This window comes from Cervus canadensis, chromosome 13 (assembly GCF_019320065.1).
Source record: "Cervus canadensis isolate Bull #8, Minnesota chromosome 13, ASM1932006v1, whole genome shotgun sequence".
NCBI classification, from domain to species: domain Eukaryota; kingdom Metazoa; phylum Chordata; class Mammalia; order Artiodactyla; family Cervidae; genus Cervus; species Cervus canadensis.
Genome location: NC_057398.1, coordinates 47196015 through 47216002, shown reverse-complemented (window position 1 = coordinate 47216002; position 19988 = coordinate 47196015). Strand labels below are relative to the sequence as shown.

General features: G+C 42.5%; 1 protein-coding gene across 1 annotated transcript in view; it reads right to left on the bottom strand.

The window, feature by feature from the left end:
* KIF26B (kinesin family member 26B) overlaps positions 1 to 19988 on the bottom strand; it is a 521091-nt gene that overhangs the window by 219561 nt on the left and 281542 nt on the right. The window lies entirely within an intron of this gene.

Below are 19988 nucleotides of genomic sequence, written 5' to 3'. Positions count from 1 at the left end.
AAAATGGCCTATAGATTGGAACTCCGATTGGTCTACTGTTCAAATCCTTACTTATGTATTTTTTTTGCCCGACTTTAACTAGATGTATCACACTGTCAGCCAAGAAATACACCTACCTCTAGCATATTTTTTATGCAAGGTGCTGTAGGAGTTATGTACCTAAAAGGACAAAGATGTAGCTCTTTATTACGTTTACAAAATAGACTGAATAACTTTTTGCTGGCTTGCTATCACATGTTTATAACTACGGCAGAATCTAGTTTAAGACTTATTTTCTTCATGGTTTGTGGAAGGAAACCTATGGACCCACTTACCTTGAACTATGGGAGGCTAACATATCTACCAAAAATAACTACAGTTAACCAAATCGGCCTAGGTCAGTTTGGAAAACATCCTTTGCTTCACAAGTCAGTGCAGAACTTCAGGGGCCATGATGGCCTTATCCTTTGCTCTGGCTTTTCATCTTTGTTTTTCTTTAAAAATGTCATGTGAAATATGGTAATCTTGGCTTTTTCATGGCCCAATTTAACCACGTTCTCTTATTAGCTGCACACAAGAGGAACTGAGGTTCTGAAAGGTCTTTCTAAGTTGACAGGTGAACCATATCTAAGAGAACTGAACTCCTCCTGCTCCGCATCAGAAGAAAGTATACAAAGCTTATAATATCACCTTAAGCAAAGGAAATATTACAAATCTTAAATGCTGCTTCATGAAATACCTCAAGACTCTAGAGAAACCACCGAAGTGGCATTTCTGACATTTGTGAAGGGCTTAAAAACTGCTTCCTGGAAAACAGCTGACAGTGCTCGGCCCTTGTCTTCATGGGGCTTAGTGGGAATGACTCCCCTCCTCAAAAATATGCAGAGAGTGAAACGGGATTGCTGTTTCATTGCCCTCCTGGGAGAGCAGACTCCAGAAGGGTGCTGGGTACAGAGGATCACAGGATCCTCACACTCCTAGACTTGGCAGGAACTTTGAGATTTTCTAGTCTATTATTTCCAGTTTAAGGAAACAGGTCAAGAGAAATTTGGTAATTTAGCCAACATTACTCAGGAAGTAAAGGCCTGATCCGGAATTCAGTTAACTAGATTTTAAAATCCATTGTCCTGCTTAGGGCTCCCTGTCTTTTGTCTTCCATGAAGAACTCCTGAAGGCCAGTGGCTCCTCCTCAGGTTATAGTAACATTTCCCCAGGCCGACTCTTCCAATCTATCCCAAGTTAGGTCACCATAACGCTGATGCCAGCACAGAACTTTAGGTGACCTGTGTCTATTCAGCTGTCTTGGATATGAGTGAAATTGCCCTAGGCAAAGAAAATGGAAGTTTTTTTCTATCAGAGTAACAGGAAACAACCGCAGTCAGTAATGTGGACTACTTTTAATTTTGAAATACCAATATATAGTTCTTTCTTTTCAGAGGAGAACTGTGAAAAGACTGATGTCAGCAAGACAAAGAGACTTATATGTTAGCTTTGACCTAATTTTTTTAGGTCTTTACATCTCTGGTTGAAATTCATTTCATTCTTTGGATAATTCTGGCAGAGCATAAATATGCTGTCTCAAAAGAAAGAATAAACAAAATTAAATCTGCTCAGTGATTTCTCATGGGACAAATGCCAATCTAAGCAACAAAATGAAAGAGGAAAAATTCTTCATCACTGAAGAGGTGAATATGTGTTTGAATTTCCCGTAAAAATGAAGAATGATGAGGATCCGATTTATTTGCCAATATTACAGATATTTTGAAACAGCATTTACTTGTTCTGTTTTTATTTCTCCACCTATAATTAGAGCTAGCAATGTACTTCACAAACAGGGAAACCACAAGCACCTGGGATTCTTGATAGAAAGGTTCACATATAGCAATAAACCACTCAAATATTTTTCATTGTACATACCATTTTCCAAGGATTCAATACAGAGGAAGAAAACAAATCCAAAAGTAAGATTAATGGAAAATGGGCATTGCTTTTGATAAGACACTCATTTGACATGTCTACTTTTTATTAGCAAGTAGCCCACTAACAGGCTAGAAATACAAATACAGACTGTGTAATAAAAATGTGTTCTACAGAAATCCAGAAGGCATGTGGTCCACACAGAAGTCCCTCATGCTTGTGAATAATAAGATCCCCTGGAGAAGGAAATGGCAATCCACTCCAGTATTCTTGTCTGGGAAATCCAAGGATAGAGGAGCCTGGAGGGCTACAGTCCATGAGGTTGCAAGAGTTGGACATGACTTAGGGACTAAACCACCACCACATGAGAATGGCTACTTGAGTTTCATCTTTGCTCTCCCTGGATCTACCCATTACAGATATCACAAATCAATCACAGACAGCACTGTGTTCTGCCAAGTTCAATACTCAAGGTGCAGGCCAACATTTGATTATTGTGGGCAAGTAAGCTGAAATTCAGAGAAGGCAATGGCACCCCACTCCAGTACTCTTGCCTGGAAAATCCCATGGACGGAGGAGCCTGGTGGGCTGCCATCTGTGGGGTCGCACAGAGTCGGACACGACTGAAATGACTTAGCAGCAGCAAGCTGAAACTGACTAACTATCCCAGGTGATCAAACAATTCTACAGACAGCAGTGCAATTGTCATAAATACGGCTTTATGGGCTTCCCAGGTGGCACTAGGGGTAAAAAACCCGCTTGCCAGTGCAGGAGACATAAGAGACATGGGTTTGATCCCTGGGTCAGGAAGATCCCCTGGAAGAGGGCACAGCAACCCATTCCAGTGTTCTTGCCTGGAGAATACCATGAACAGAGGAACCCGGTGAGCTATAGTCCGTAGGTTTGCAAAGAGTCAGACACAACTAAAGCAACTGAGCACGCACACACATGGGCTTTATACACAGGTCAGTCATTGATTAGCAAGCTGTTCTTAGGTATGTTCCTTAACCTCTCTGACCCTCTGTCTTTTCCTTTGAGTTAGGATATTAACAGTATCTGCCTCAAAATATTTCTATAAAAACTGAGTAAGGTAATTAGTATAAAATTCTTAGCAAAGTGCCAGGCACATTGTAAGCATCCAGTGAATGTTAGCTATTATTAATAGTAATAGAATAATATGAATAGCATTAGCAGTATCTAAAATAACAGAGAGTCCTGGTCTATATTAAACTAAGTCACACTATGTTATATCATATGATATCTTCTGAAGAGTAAGTTTGCTTCTTCCCTTAATAACCTTTGACATTACAGACTCACATCCCAAAGAAGAACCAGAAATGGAAAATAAATCACTGCTTTAAAAAGCTTCGAACTTAGCAAACATTAAAATGAACTTTTTTAAGAGGGTGGGGTGCTATGTTTAAAATGTACTAGATCTGACTGTCTTGGAAAATGACAGGCTAACACTTGGGGGCTATCCCACAGTCACTTCAGTCCATCCTGGGGCCTGACATCTCTTAGATTTCTACCTCAGGACTTGATCATAGATTGGATAATTTTAAAATGAAATGAGCCATCAAGCTTACTTCCATGAGATATAAATATCTTTTCTATATTTGCATCACGAATCCAGTCCATGTTTATTCATAAGTGACACACAATTGCAATTTAACAAATGATGCTGCATTCTCATATCTGCTCTGGGGGGTTGAAAAGGATGCATTAGTCCTCCTGAGGCTGTTGTTTCAAAGAGTTTGTTCAAGAAAATGCCTACAATGCCAAAGGACTGCTTTATGGTGGATGTATTTATAATGATCAGTAAGTGGTTTTTACCTGGATGATCAGTAAAGAGGTTTAGCTGCCACAGTGTGGAAGCTAGACTAGCTGTTCCATGTCTGGCAGTGATTTGTAGGAGGTAAGAATCTGCTTTCCTGCCCATACAAATCCACAGGACCCACTGTGAGGGATTCTGGGGTGTTGAAGTCCAGGGAGTCCTCCAAGATGGAGGGTCCAGGTCATTTGCAAATAAAAGTGCATGAGGCTCTCTTAAGAGTCACTGCTGCGGTTCAGTCGTGTCTGATTCTTTGAGACCCTTTGGAACGTAGCCCACTGGGCTCCTCTGTCCAGGGGATTTTTCAGGCAAGAATACTGGAGTGGGTTACCATTTCCTCCTCCAGTGGATCTTCCCAGCCCAGGGATGGAATCCACGTCTCCTGTGTCCCCTGCATTGCAAGAAAATTCTTTACCCACTGAGACACTGGGAATGCTCAAGAGTCACTAGAGGAGCTTTAATCTTATGAGTATATTTTGCATCTTCCAACAGCAAACTCAGGCTAAGGCATAAAGAATCAAGTCTTGGTGCCTCTGTTATTAAGGACTCACTCACAAAATTAACCTCTTGTAGATCTGCCCTCTGATTTTAGTGTCTGAAAAGCAAATGGAGCACCACTTCAGTGCCTTGAGATAATTATAACAATCTTCTTAAAGCTCAAATGCTTCACTCTCCTCTAAGTCTCCATTACAGCCCAGACCTGAGTCTTCTGTTCATCAAAATCCAGACGGGGGACGGATGGGGCCACAGCAGAGGGGTGACATGATCTGTGGTTCAGATCTAATCCCAGGAATGGACAGACCAGGAGGCGCCAGCCTCTCAGGCTGCGAGGGTGATTCATGCTCTAGAGGCTGTTCCTTCAGGAACCGGGCTGTGTGGAGCTGTGACAGACGCCACAAGCGGACCCTGTCTCCTCTCACTCCTGATACCATCCCACGCCATGAGGAGGACTGTTTATTTGGTAGTGTTTCCAAAAAGTGTACCTACTGTTGGGGTCTGTTGCCAAAATTGTGGCCAAATGTCAGGTGGGTAAGAAGCCTTCTGCTCTTTTTTGAGGATTTTTTTTAAAGTTTAAGTGAGCCTAAGTGGGCTTCCCTGGTGACTCAGTAAAGAATCTGCCTGCAATGCAGGAGACCCGGGTTCAGTCCCTAGGTGGAGACGATCCCCTGGAGAAGGGCAGGGCAACCCACTCCAGTATTCTTGTCTGGAGAATTTGAAGGACAGAAGAACCTGGTGGGCTACCGTCCATGGGCTTGCAAAGAATCAGACACAACTGAGTGACTAACACTTTCACTTTCTTTCAAGTGAGTCTGAGAGTTGCCACCAAAGCAATGAAAGGAGAAGGCACTCCACCATGGGAGGGTTTTCATGCTCAAAGGAGACAAAACACACACACATCCAATTTTACAATATGGGTTAGAGGAGTGTTCAGGCCTGAGGACTACTTACTACTGTTCCTTTGAGGTTTCACCTTGTAGGATGTCAAGGAGAAAGGCAAGCGACCAGGCTGCTCCTAAAAGGGCGAGGAGAGGCCAAAGCAGCCCCCAAGGTCCGTGTGAAGGAGCCTACAGACCTGCAAGACTGGCCACAGTTACTCCAGGCCCTGTGCTGGGTTTAATATTGTGTTCTCATCACCTTGAAATTTTTAATCATTTTTGGATGAGGAACTTCATATTTCCTTTTGCACTGGGCCCCACAAATTATACAGTGGGTCCTAGCAGTGGCACTTCTCTCTTTTGAAAGTGGAAGTGCTAGTCACTCAGTCATGTCCATCTCTGTGACCCCATGGACTGTAGCCCACCAGGTTCCTCTGTCCATGGAATTCTCCAGGCAAGAATACTGGAGTGGGTTGCCATTCTCTTCTCCAGGGGATCTTCCTGACCCAGGGATCGAACCCGGGTCTCCTGCATTGCAGGCAGATTCTTTACCATCTGAACCACCAGGGAAGCCCATGTTTAAGGCACATATTTAAACCTGACAGATTTAAATCTGTCAAATTTAAAATCTCAAATCCATATGCTAAAGACCACTTAGAAAAAAAAAAAAAAGACCACTTAGGAAATACATGGTGGATCATATTTACAAGTTCACAAACAAAGAGGTGGTAGAATACGAGTTGCACTGGTGAAACATTTCAAGGGACTCAGAACACTCCCCTGATTCAGTTTTTACAGGTAAAGGTTCAGGCTGCATATACATGGATGGAGACCATAAAGGTTATCTATGGGGTTCCAACCCTCTGCAACTAACCCAGTCCTCAGACCCAGGACTCTAGACTTTGAGATATGAACTTAGGCTCTGGTATGACCTTAGTGAGCTGTTTAGGAAAGCTGAAACTTCAGAAAGAAATAATAACTACTTTGCTGTAGTTAGATACTACAGAATAATCTGTAGAGATACTAAGAATTAAATTGGGCTTCCCCAGTGGCTCAGCGGTAAAGAACCTGCCTACAAAACATGAGATGCAGGTTCAGTTCCTGGGTTGGGAAGATCCCCCTGGAGAAGAGCATGGCAACCCACTCCAGTATTCTTGCCTGGAGAATCCCCATGGACAGAGGAGCCTGGAGGGCTACAGTCCATGGAGGTCACAAAGAATCAGACACAACTGAAATGACTAAACACACACACACAAGAATTAAATTACTTTATGTATTTTAAAGTTCTGTATAAAACCATTTCTACAGTACTCTATGTAATGTTCTTCCTTTTCTTCCCCTTGAATTATCTGCTCAATCGTATACACTGGGACAACATTTTTCTTAGAAAAGATTCATCAAATCGACAGATGCTTTTGTTCCTTCTTTTGCTTCAAATATGACCCTCATTAAAAAAAAAAAAAAAGGCAGGGATCTTTTTCTGTAATTTCTCAATAATTTTACAAAATGCTCAATGAAACAGTGTTAGACCAAATAAATGGACAGGATAAAATAAGAATGTGTTGCAAAAAGAGACTGGAAAACAGGCACTTAAATTAGAACCAACATTTCTTCACTTTGCCTACATTAACCCTTGAGAAAGTATACCATCTTCTATTTTTAATCAAGGTATATGGATTTCTTTAAAGCTCCCTTAGCAAAGGTCATATCTAAGTAAATGCCAGCATATTTAAGAAGAACAGCTAGGAGGAGGTTGCTGCAAAGAAAAATGTTCATATTTAACTAGAAGGTAGGATGAGTATTGATCAGGATGCAAAGCAGTATGGAATCTTCCCTCCTTCCTTCATTCATTTATTCATCACAGCAATAGAAAAAAAAATGTCACCACCACTCATGTGGAAGGACCAGAAAGCACTGTCACCTTAGAGTCTTGTTTCACAGGGTCTGTGATCCCAGAGAAAGGCTACACAGGGTCACCAATTTATAAGAACTGCAGAAATTTCTCCTAAGGCTACCTTCGCATACAGAGTTTTGTTTTTTTTTTTTAATAAAATTTTTCATTGTGGTAAAGCATGTATATAAAATTTGCCATCTTTACCATTTTAAGTGTGCATTTTAGTAGCATTAAACACATTCATAATGTTGAACATCCATTACCAGCATCTACTTTCAAACCTTTCATCTTCCCAAACTAAAATTCATTAAGCAATAAGTCCCCATCATTCCTCCCCCAACTCCCGGAAACCACTGTTCTACTTTCAGTCTTTATGAATTTGCCTATTACGCTTCCCTAGTGGCTCAGTGGCTAAAAAGTCTGCCGCAGTGTGGGAGACCCAGGTTCAATCTCTGGGTTGGGAAGATCCTCTGGAAAGGGAAATGGCGACCCACTCCAGTATTCTTGCCTGAAGAATCCCATGGACAGCAGGACAGCCCTGGAGGGCTACAGGCCATGGGGTCCCAAAGAGTTGGACATGATTGAGCAACTTCACTTTCACTTTCATTAGGTACCTCATATAAGTGGAATCGTACAATCTTTTTCCTTTGTGGCTGGCATATTTCACTTAGCATATGTTTCCAAGGTTCATCCATGTTGGGGCATGTGTCAGAATTTCATTACTTTTTACAGACAAATATTGTTCCATTGTATGGGTACACCACATTTTTGTTTATCCATTCATGCCTCTATTGATGAATACTTGGTCAGCATTATTTTAATTTCTTGGCTTCTGTTGTAAAAATAGACTTAAATACCAAGCAAAAAAGCATTGCTTTTTTGTCATCCCACTTAATCCAGAGAGGAAGTCTCAGGGCCCTCAGTCATACAAATCTACTCTGTTGGAAACTTTTTTTGGAGAAAAGAGAAAGGAAGGAAGGAAGGGAGGGAGGAGGGAAGAAGTAAGAGAGTTAATGGCTCACAGTAAAAAGGAAAAAAATAAAGTTCTAAATAGCTAGAATAATCTCCAATCTTTGAACACTGCTTCAAAATGTTTCATTGTGCAACAAAATTTCTTTTTCATCAGTCCAATTTGTAAACCAAATATTCCAGAGAGGAATCCATCCCAGTACTACATGGAATAGTAGAAGGACTGGTCTACATGAAACTGTATCAGAGAAATTACATGGTATCTAGTTTTAGCATTATGAGGTACATCTAACAGATGATCAAGGCCATATACCTTCATTCACTGTATCTGGACTTTGGGTGAATGCAGTAACATGGCTCCATCAGCTGCTTTGAGCTGATCAGCACCTGTAGGATGGAACAAGTGTATAAAGGGCAACACCTCACTAGCATTTTCTTTGGTGAGGTAAGATTCAGAATATTGCCCAGAATAAGCAAAATTACAACCAAGAATGATGAACACTTAATAAGTGAGCACACAGGAGTCAGAAGTGAAGGGAAAGAAAGAAAAGCTATGGAAGTGGAAATCTTTGGAGTGGAAGTAGAAATCAAACAAGGAGAAATATTATACAAAGTAGACTACTGACTGTCCCTCTTGACAAGGCACCGTTACAGTGAAGAGCTCCAGTTAGGAGAATGTATTAGAACGAAGAAGGAAAAAATACAAAGAGGAAGCGAGGAAACTAACTTACAGGTTTTTATATTAATATTTTGCTAATATATTATGAAAAGTTGAAAAAGAAGAGAAAAAGATTTTACAAACTAATATTAAAAGATACATTCTTGAGGCTTCCCTGGTGGCTCAGTGGTAAAGAATCTGCCCACTAATGCAGGAAACTCGGGTTCAATCCCTGATCCAGGAAGATCCCACACGCCGTGGAGCAACTCAGCCCATTGGCCGCAACTGTGGAGCCTGTGCTCTCGAGCCTGGCACAACTATTGAGCCCACATCCCGCAACTGCCGAAGCTAGGTGCCCTAAAGCCTGTGCTCTGCAACAAAAGGAGTCACTGCGATAAGAAGCTTGTGCAATGCAATGAAGAGTAGCCCCCACTCTGCAACTAGAGAAAAGTCTGCACAGCAACAAAGACCCAGCAGAGCCAAAAATAAGTAAATTTTTTTAAAAAGATACATTCTTTTTTTGGCTGTGCCACATAGTATGTGGGATCTTTCCCGACCCAGGATCAAACTCATGACCCCTGCATCTGGAGTGCAGAGTCTTAATCACTGGACCACCAGAGAAGCCCCAAAGAAATACTCCTTCTGATTCAGTTCCAAGGAGTTATTTTTTGTAACGAGAATTTGGAGTTTCTAAACCAAACCTGACAAAATTAACTTGCAAAGTTAATGCTCCAGCTCTGCAAGTTACCTTCTCCTTTTTAACCTTCTGGTCGCCCCACTGTTGCAACCACTCCAGGTGCTTCGTCTGTGCCTGCCTGCGACAGCACCTGTAGCAACGTGCTGGGCCTTGCTCAACACATCCTCCCAAAATCAATCAGTGAAATTTCTTCTCAGTGATTTAAACTTTACTCCTACACCTGCCTGGCTCTCTGCAAGACAGGTGTAAGTATCTGTGGTAAAGAGACTGTGACACATAACACTGTAAATCAACTATATTTCAATATGAAGGGAAGAGACTGTGACATTCCAGGCACTTAAGCCAGTTCTGGAACAAGGCAGAGCGGTTCAGGGCTTGAGCTCTAGGGGTCTGGATTTCAATGCCAGCTGGGTGGCCTTGGATAACTCTCTCGATCTCTCTAAGCTTCATTTTCTCACCTATGAAAGCGAACACTAGTAAAACCTGTGAGGACTAAAAGAAATGATGCTTTGAGCACACCGTTTGAGACAAAGCAAATGTTCCATAGGGCTTCCCTGGTGGCTCAGTGGTAAGGAATCTGCCTGCAATGCAGGAGACCCGGGTTTGATCCCAGGGTCAGGAAGGTCCCCTGGAGGAGGGCACGACAACCCACTCTAGTCCTCTTGCCTAGAGAATCCCATGGACAGAAGAGCCTGGCAAGCTGCAGCCCATAGGATAGCACAGAGTCAGCCACGACTGAAGCGAGTAAGCAGCAGCAAACATTCCATAATAGGCTCAATGGCTCAATCCTGTCCAACTCTTTGTGACTCCATGGACTGTAGCCCGCCTGGCTCCTCTGTCCATGGGATTCTCTAGGCAAGAATACTGGAGTGGGTTGCCATTTCCTCCTCCAGGGGATCCCCCCAACCCAGGGATCAAACCCTCGTCTCCAGGTATCTCCTGCACTGGCAGGGGATTCTTTACCACTGCGCCACCTGGGAAGCTCCCAGGTGTTCTATAATGTTGTATAATGTCAACTACTAAATATTATTTTTATTACAATTGATTCTGAGGCAGCCTTTCTCCACCAGGCTCTTGGATTCTACTTGAAACATCAGTGTGCCTGTAGACCCCAGGCACTTATGAAACCCCCTGAGAACTGGAAGGGACACAAAGGAAGATGAGCCAGAACTCTGGCCAGCACCTAGCACCCCATCTTCCAAAGGGAACAATGTCCCAGAGTGTAACCTAGCACTTGCCTCTTGCGCCTTCTCAGACCTGAAGGGGAGGCTTTCCTCAACAACTTGGACTCAATGTTTCCTATTCCCAGAAACTATGCACCTGGTACCCTGCGACATCACACCACACTTTCCAGACTCCAAGCCTCCAACACTGGAGACTCCATGCATGGTCATTCATCTCTTAGAACTGGATTTCATGGCACACGCTATCCTCTGAAATCTACCTGTTTCCCTGGGTGAACCATTCATTGGTGGGAACACCAGTAGTAATTATCAACCACTCCTGGTAGGAAGCACATGAGGAACATATTAATTAAGGCTCCACAGCCCACCAATAAAGTGAGTTTTTCCCTGGACCTGTTCCCATCTCAATCCCACCAGTGTCTTCTCTTCTCGTTGAAAAGGAAGACGTCAGGCAGATGGAATATATCACATACACTGAAAGCAGGGTGCCCTCGGGCAGTTTCTTCCCAAGCCCTGAGAAGAACCTGGTGAATGATGTTTATATTCAGCCTTCTGGATATTCATATAAGACAATATGCATCTCTGAATATACATCCATCTAGTGAGACACCTAGTTCTAATGTTGGTTATAAAGGACTACTCACTGGAAGTTCTTACTTAAAAAGAAGTATCTCTCCCTGTTGAACTGCCTTCTTGACAATCTCCACTCGTGGTCTGCAGTTCTCCTAGAATCAAATTCACTGCCCATTTGTTATTTCTCTCCTCCTTTGATATGGGCCTCATAACACACACAGCTCTGAGAGGAGAGCAATTTGGTTCGATGCCACTATGCCACTGCTAGGAGAAGACACTGCAGCATCAGTCACGTCAAATGAGAGGCTCCTCAAGGAGGCAGAGAATATTTATCAGGTCTGTGGGCGAGATTCCCAGCCTAGAGACTCTGGGGAACTTCTGGAGAAATAAACAAAGCTTAGTGCTCAGTAATGGTAACATTTGTATTCCCCTCTTACAGTAATCATCAACACTTGCCCACAACTGTCCTCACTTGTTGAAAAAGAAAATCTATTCCTTGTTTTTATGGTGAGTTGACAGGAGGTCTGACACTCCAGGGAAAGAAAAGAGTATTCAAACATTAGCCTCATGTAGAAAGATCAAAGATCTGGGACTAGGAAGGAGAGTTACATCTCTCTACCAGAGACCAGAACGCTGAGGGATGCTGGGGTATGCATTGAGTTTTCCTGTTGAATGATGAGTCCCCAGTCACCACGGGGGAAGAAGTTCAAACACGGAAAACTGTAATTTTCTCTTGTCCTTTTTATACTACATTTGAGCGTTAGAATGTTTCAGGAGTTCCATTGTTCTCTAGACAGACTGACTGAAACATGGGAACGGGACCCAAAACAGTCCTGGTGCCAGCTGAGCTGGTGGCGATGGGCATTCTCGAGGCAAAGGGAGGGCGACGGTGCTGTGGAGAGAGCCTCTGCCAGTTAGCATTTGCGGAGCAACCCACACGGCGGGAAAGACGAGAGAGAAGCCATTTGGTCCACCATTGGTTCTAAGCAGATGCATCTTCCTGAAGCATGAAAAGTCCAAGACAGCACTTACAGGTGATATCTGAAATGAGAAAATGCATGTGCGGCGCATGGCCTGCACGGCACAGTACAAGTACTTCTCACATGGTAGTTGTTGCCAAATCTTAAATATGAAGTAACTGTGGTTAAATAACTACAGCGGGGATAAGAAGAGGTTTGAATCAACTAACTGCTCTGGGATAAACTGCCAACAGGACCTTATGTCTTCACTTCTATAAAATAAGGAGATGGGCCCTCATGATCGTGGGGGTCTCTTTCACTGGGAACATTTAATGACTCCAAGGGTTTGTATCCAAACTTTAAACACTGCTATTCTCAACCCTCTAAAAGTGTTAGGATTAAACTACATTAGCACTTGGAACACATAAGTTAAACAGAACAAAGAATCCCAAAGTCTCTATAGAAAGAAGGAGAGTCCATGTACCCAAGTGCAGCGCAGTTCTAAAAAACCAGCTCAAACTGGGTCTGTCCACCCAACCTCTCAGCAGCTCTAACTCTTGGAATGCATAGTTGCACCCAACCACTCACTTCAACCTGGGATTAACTGGTTAAATAATACCAGGTTGGACTATAATCCTCTGAAGGACCAGGGCCTATTTGTATCACAGAAATGTAGACACTCTCAGAGGCCCTCTTCAAGTCCATCCCCTCTTTCTTAAGTCTTGCTACCTGAGAATCATAGGATTTGTAAGTTGGCAGAGCTCTCGGAGGTCTGCACCCAGTGTGGTGTCCCTCTGGCCACAGCCCGACAAATGATCACTGAGCTTCTACAGAGCAGGCTAAGAGAAGGCTGCTACATCACGCCCAAACCTACCTTGCATATAATACTGCAGCTTTAATGATTTGAAAGTCCCTTTGTATTTAAATGAAAGGTGTCCATTTGCAATCCTTAACCACCAATCCCAGTTCTATCTAGAGCCAAGGCAGCAAGTCTGTGTCCTTTCAAACATTTCAGTGTAACTCCTTCCTTCCTCCTCTTCATTTCCTCCTGGCTCAACCCCCTCAGATCTAAAATTATTCCTCCCTGAGGTGATTTCTAGACTAGTCAGCAACCCACTTGCCTTTGACGGATGGACACAATATTTGGTCAGTGATCTAACAATGTGTTGGTGCTTTTTACCATCCTCTGCCTTCTGCTGTCAAACCGCTTTCTCTACAAGGGAATGAAGCAAATTAGTCTAGTTAGGTAAGGTTACCACTCACTTTTGGGGTGGTAACATCTCAACAACACAACCACGCTTACCCCCTCACACTGATCAGAAGCTGAGGTACGTGTGAGAGAACAGGAAAACAACCAAAAACCAGAAAGCATGATTAGAACAAAGGAGATTTCACACAATCCTGATGCATGGGCCCCTGAGGTCATTAATGAATGACTTGTTACATACACCCCGGGTGCCTGTAGTGTGACCACATTAAATATATGTTTCTAGAGAAGTTTCTCTATAATGTGTGTTTTCAGTTATAACATGAGCTCATTGTTGAAATTCAATAAACAAAAAATATTACCACACTCTATCCACATTCATGTTATTTTGTCCTTAAAATAAATGGGAACCTTGGTGATCTTGCTCAATTTCATGATTCTAAATACCATCTACATGCCAATGACTCCCAAATTTATATCTTCAGACCAGACTATTTCCTGAACTCCAGACTCATTTATCCAACTGCCTGCTTGACAGCTCCTCTTACATGTCTAATGGACATCTCGACCTCAGCATACATCCAAACTAAACTCCTCGTCTTTTTCACAAACCTTTTTATCTCACTTAATGGCAATTCCATCCTTACGGTTAATCAAACCAAAAATATTTGGGTTAATCTTTATATCCTCACTTTGTCTCATACTTAAGAGAAATTCTACCGGCTACCTTCAAAATACATCCAGAATCTGACCACTTTTCCACCATCACTGTTTCTGCCCTGATCTGAGCCATCATTATTTCTCATCTATGTCAATAAAATAGCCTTCTGACTAGGCTCCCTTATGTGCACCCTACAGTCTTTTTCTCAACAAGGCAGTCACAGTGAACTTCAGATATGTTCAAAACCTTGCTGTGGCTCCCCATTCACCCAGGACAAAACAAAACCAAGTCCTTCCACTTGTAGGCATGCCTGTTCAGCTGCTTCAGTCATGTCTGAGTCTTTGTGACCCCATGGACTGTTGCCCACCAGGCTCCTCTGTCCATGAAATTCTCCAGGCAAGAATACTGAAGTGGGTTGCCATGCCCTCCTTCAAGAGATCTTCCTGACCCAGGGATTGAACTCGAGTCTCTTGCACTGCAGGCAGATTCTTTACCCACTGAGCCATCTGGGAAGCCCACCACTTGTAGGCATGTACTGAAATAAAAATACATATGCAGGGGCTTCCCTGATGGTCCAGTGGTTAAGAATCTGCCTGCCAATGCAGGGAACAGGGGTTCAATCCTTGGTCCAGGAAGATTCTACATATTGTGAGGCTCAACTAAGCTGGCACAACACAAGTACTGAGCCCGACATCTGAAGCCTGTGCTCTGCAACAAGAGAAGCCACTGCAATGAGAAGCCCTCAGACCACAACTAGAGAGTTGCCCCTGCTCGCCACAACTAGAGAAAGCCCTTACTCAGCAACAAAGACCTAGTGAAACCAAAAATAAAACAAACAAAATTTTAAAAAACACATACCCACCCCAAACCTGTACAACATATTCATGGCAGCATTATTCATAAAAGCCAAAAAGTAGAACCAACTCAAATGTTCATCAACTGATGAACAGATAAACACAATGTGACATATCCTTGTAATGGAATGTTATTTGATTGTACAAAGGATGAAATGTTGATACATGCTGCAAGTGCATGAGCCTTGAAAACATTATGGTAATATCTGAAGTTCCGATTGCTCCACATGCTTGCCAACACTCAAAACACCACAAAAGCACCATGTCTTTTTCATAGCTCTCCTAGGTGTGAAACAGTATCTCACTGTGGTTTTGGTTTGCATTTGCCTAATGACTAATGAGTTCAAGCATCTTTTCATATGCTTTTGGCTATTTATATATCTTTGGGACAATGTCTATTCAAACCTTTTACCCTTTGAAAAGTTGAGTTGTTGCATTTTTGTCTCTGGTTGTAAGAGTTCTTTTTATAGTCCAGATACTACACCCTTCTAGGATATGTGATTTGTAAATATATCTCCCATTCTTCTTGCTGATTTTTATTCCCATCCACCCAGTGACCTTCTGACTCCCAGCCTGGACCCAATCCAGGAGATCTCATGTTGCCCTTGCCGCCTTCTCAGCAACTGGCACCCGGCAGTTCCTCCTCCTCAACTGCTGGTCAACTAACACGTCCTCAGCAGAACTGGGGCCGGAAATGGCACCCTTGACAAACATCAACAAGTATGATCTGATTGACATCCATCAGGTCAACTGTCTGTGCAGCTCAGTCCAAGAGGCTGAGGTGGCCACAGTCTCTGCAGGGCACAGTAGCTGGCTGCTCCAGGGCCAATCAAAAGCTCACCATCCAGGGAGGGAGGACTGGTGAACAGAGGTGTTTATCAGAGTTTTTAACTTTGAGTGGGCACACACTACCCCAGTCAATCAATGCTAATGTGGCTAACAACACTCATTTACAAAGTGTTGTTTACATGAGTAATGAAACCCTTTTACCAAAAAGAGCTGTTACTTATACAACATGGTCCAGTAACAGTAGAGCTGCACTGAGGAGGAGAGACTAGATGGGCCCCTGGCTCTCTGCAGGGTACCTGTTCTCTCCCTGTCACCTCTTGGAACACAGTCTGAAAACCATGTGTTCACCTGTAAGATCCCTGTTAGTGAGAAAATTGGCATTGTAATTTTGTCTGTTGTTATATTTTAAAAAGAAATATTTTCTCAAAGTATTTAGAGCATTATACTGAGATAGCAACGGTAGTTGCTGGGGTTATGAATGTTTAACTTTCTTCTTCCTGCCTTACTTTTCTTCCCCCTTTCTTTCCATCCCTCTCATTAAGGATGGATTGATTTTGTAATTTAAAACAAGCAGGTGAGTGAAACAAGCAGGTGAGTGCGAGAGAGAGTGCTTATAAAGTGCAGATTTTAAAAAGCTCTTCCGTCTCCTTCATTGACAGGGCACGCCCACCCAGATGACCGCTGCCCCAGTAGCAGCACCTCACTCAAACAAGAGTGACATGCATCAGTTATAAATCCTGATTTCAAGATCATGAAATATTTAAGGCTTTCAGGGAAGTCAAAGGCATCAATTAAAATACTGAAAACAATAAGAACTATCATATAAAAGATACATCGTAAAACCATTGCACACTAGCCCTCCAAAACAATTGCTTTGCATCTAATAGTAAAGATGTGCTCCATAAGGACCACTGAACCAAAGAAGGTCTTCTTTGGTCCAATGATCCTTATTAAGCAAATCAAGGAGGCCATGGTGATGCCCACCCACTCATCCAGCAGATTCTCTTGCTTTCATCCCCTCTGAATTTCTCCACAAGTCTTTATTATTTTGGTTTGCAAGTGTTCTCTTATTGTGTATGATTTATTCACTTTCCCTAAATAAAAGGTTAAGCTGCATAAGGGCAGGAAGAAGAGATTTAAAGGAACAACACAGTGCTATGTTGTTGTTGTTTAGTCACTAAGTTGTATTCCGACTCTTTTGGGACCCCATGGACTGTAGCCTGCCGGTCTCCTCTGTTCATGGGGTTTCTCAGGCAAGAATACTGGAGTAGGATGCCATTTTTTTCTCCAGGGGACTTCCTGACCCTGGGATCGAACCCATGCCTCCTGCACTGGTAGGTGGGTTCTTTACCACTGAGCCATCAGGAAAGCCCACGGTGCTACATACACAGAGGCAAATGGCCAGGCTCGGGGCCTTTCATCTCAACAGAAATGGTCCCTCTGCATCTACTTCTTGGTTGCACTAGGAAAATAACTTTCTGTGTCCACATTGGAGGAGTCAAGTCTAGAGAGTGAGACAGGAACAAAAACTGTAATTTCAATGTAGGGCTCAGGAAGGTTCCCTGAAGGAGCTATAGCCTTGAAGGGTAAAGATGAATTATTCTTCTCCATTATCTGAGGGCAAGAGAGCACAGTGAGCCCAGAGATAGAGGGCCAACTAAGGCAGCTGCTCACTTCTCTATCAAGTCTCTTTAGAAAGAAAATACTATACAAGATTACTTTTATTAGCACAATAAACTTCTAAGAGCCAACAGTCTCCTGGTGAAAGTTTTATAAGCAGGAAAATAAATGCATCCATTCATTCCTTTACTCACTCAATAAGTGCACCAGTAATACTTCCCATGTGCAAGGCACATGTGCTTGTATGTACATCTTACATGAGTAGAGGTGGGGCTACAATGCTTCCCCCTAGACTTCTGCCTGGTTGATTTCATCATAGTTTTTTGACTGTCCAATATTTTCTGGTTTATTTATTGTCTGTCTCCTCTGATCAGAATGGAAGATTTATGAGAGCAGGAAGCTTATCTTTGTGGCCCCATTGTACTCAATCACCTAGAACTATTCCAGGCATGGGCTCAATAAGTGTTTGCTGATATAGCTAATTAATTCATGAATATAAATATCATATATCTAGATAGAAAATGTCTACATGTAGCCCGAAGAGATACAGAGCCTTATATGACAAGAATTCCCTAAAGAGTGTGAACTCTTATTAATAAGAGATAACATATTTCAATGCAGGAAAATAAACTTCTGTCATATAAATAGATAGTAAAAGCAGTATAAAGGTGTTTGTCAACAGACTATTGACTTTTGTCTCACTTCTGTATCTATATAGGTGTCTTTTGGCTGGCAAGAGTTAAAAAACAACTATCAAAAGCTGAGCAAGAGACTCAACTTTAGTAATCACTTTTACATTGTCTTACTTGAGAATAGAAACCATAATATTAAAAGCCAATACAAGAATGGGCTTCAGTTCTCTTCAAAATGCTTCCAGTTAACCAACAATGGAATGTGTATCTTGAAATTCTTGAGCCAGTTATCAAATCAAATATATCTTATGTATCTATTCATGTGTGAGAGAGAGAAAGAGATAAGGAAAGAGCTAGAGATCAGATGTGAAATTGTGCTGGGAACTTCAGGAGGAAATGGGCATCTGAAAGTTACACAGGCAAGATTTCAAATTATGCACCAATAAGCAGGAAGTTATCCAACACAGAAGGCCATCCTGTCCATCAGGAGATCAGGGATGGAGGCTGGAGTTACAGCGGCACTATGCTTCAGACCACAGTGCTCTTCTAAGCATGAACTCTTTGGCCAACCCTTGCCAATTCTTCCTCCATAATTTGAACCCATTGCTTTCTTTTCATGTCTGCCTGATTCAGATTCTCAGTAACCCCAGTCCTGACTACTGCAATAGCCCAGTTCATCTGCCTTCTGCCTAATCCATTAGGACTGCAAGATCATCAGTATGTTCCCCCTGCCGATAAGATATAAGCCTGGGTGTCGAGGACCCTTCCAATGAGACCCACCTTCTCAACACAATCCCTGGGCTTAGCACCCAAACTCTCAACTATCAACATGTACAGTGGGAAATACACTCTAGCTTCTCTCATTCATCTGAATCCTCTTTACAGGCCTAAGTCAAACTCCTGAAGACTCTCCCCTGACACTAATCCACCATGCTCTCCACTTTCTTTGCACATCTATAGAATTCCCTTCTGGTACCATTTATTTGGCATATATTCATAGACCACCTTTTGCATGTATGTGTGTGTGCTCAGTTGTGTCCGACTCTTTGCAACCCTCTGGACTGTAGCCTACCAGGATCATCTGTCCATGAGGTTTTCCAGGCAAGAATACTGGAGTGGATTGCCATTCCTACTCCAGGGGATCTTCCCGACCCAGAGATTGAACCCACATCTCCTACATCTCCTGCACTGGTAGGCGTATTCTTTACCACTGAGCCACCTGGGAAGCTTTAAATGCACATTTTATTCTTTTCAATGAGATCTTGAATTCCTAACAAACAGGGAGTAGATCATCTCCCCATCACAGGGTGAAGCACAGTACACTGCAGTCAGACAGTTAAAAAAAAAAAAAAAAAAGTTTTAATCATTTGTTTAAGGCAACTGTGTTTGGGATGTGTTGCAATAGGACTGTAAATTTTCTATTTCATTAAGCATGAGTGGTGACAATACCAATCAAACAAGGATAAAGACAAGTATAAGTTTTTACAGATTTTTAAAGGGCTTGGCTAATACAAAAATCACTTGAAGGTGCTAATAGATACTCCTTGGTGTGCCTAGCCCCACCTGGAAGTCAGGGAACCACAAAACACCTGGTCTAATTCTGGAGGAAAGGATAACACTGATTAAATCATGATAGTTCTTGCTACAGGTAGGAAATATTAATAATACATACTAAGTATTAATAATATATACTAAATGCCCGAAGACTATGCCAATCAGTTCTGTTACCCATCTACCCCCCCCTTTTTAATGGATATCACCAAAGGAAATTGAACCACAAAACCTTCACATTAAAGCCAAGTTAATGGCTTAATTACAACCGAGATGAGAGGAAAGGCATTTTCAAGTCTAGGTAGGCCATCCCTTTCAGACACTCTCCCCTGAGGACCGTGTTTCTCTGTGTGCCATAATGTATGTGCGTGCGTGTGTGTGTGTGTGTGTGTGTGTGTGTGTGTGTGATCTTCCTACACTGGAACCTGGTGTTGGTGTTAAACTGGGGGGCCATGCTGGTGGGAGCGGGAGGGAGCCAGAGTCTCTTCTTTATGACCCAGCTGGGGAAAGGCATACAGCATAGACACCCTTCTCTTTCTATCCCAGCTGACCTTAAAAGACAAAACCATACACACACACACATACATCTTGAACTCCTAAAAACCAGAGAGTAGATTCTCTCTCCCCACAGGGTGAA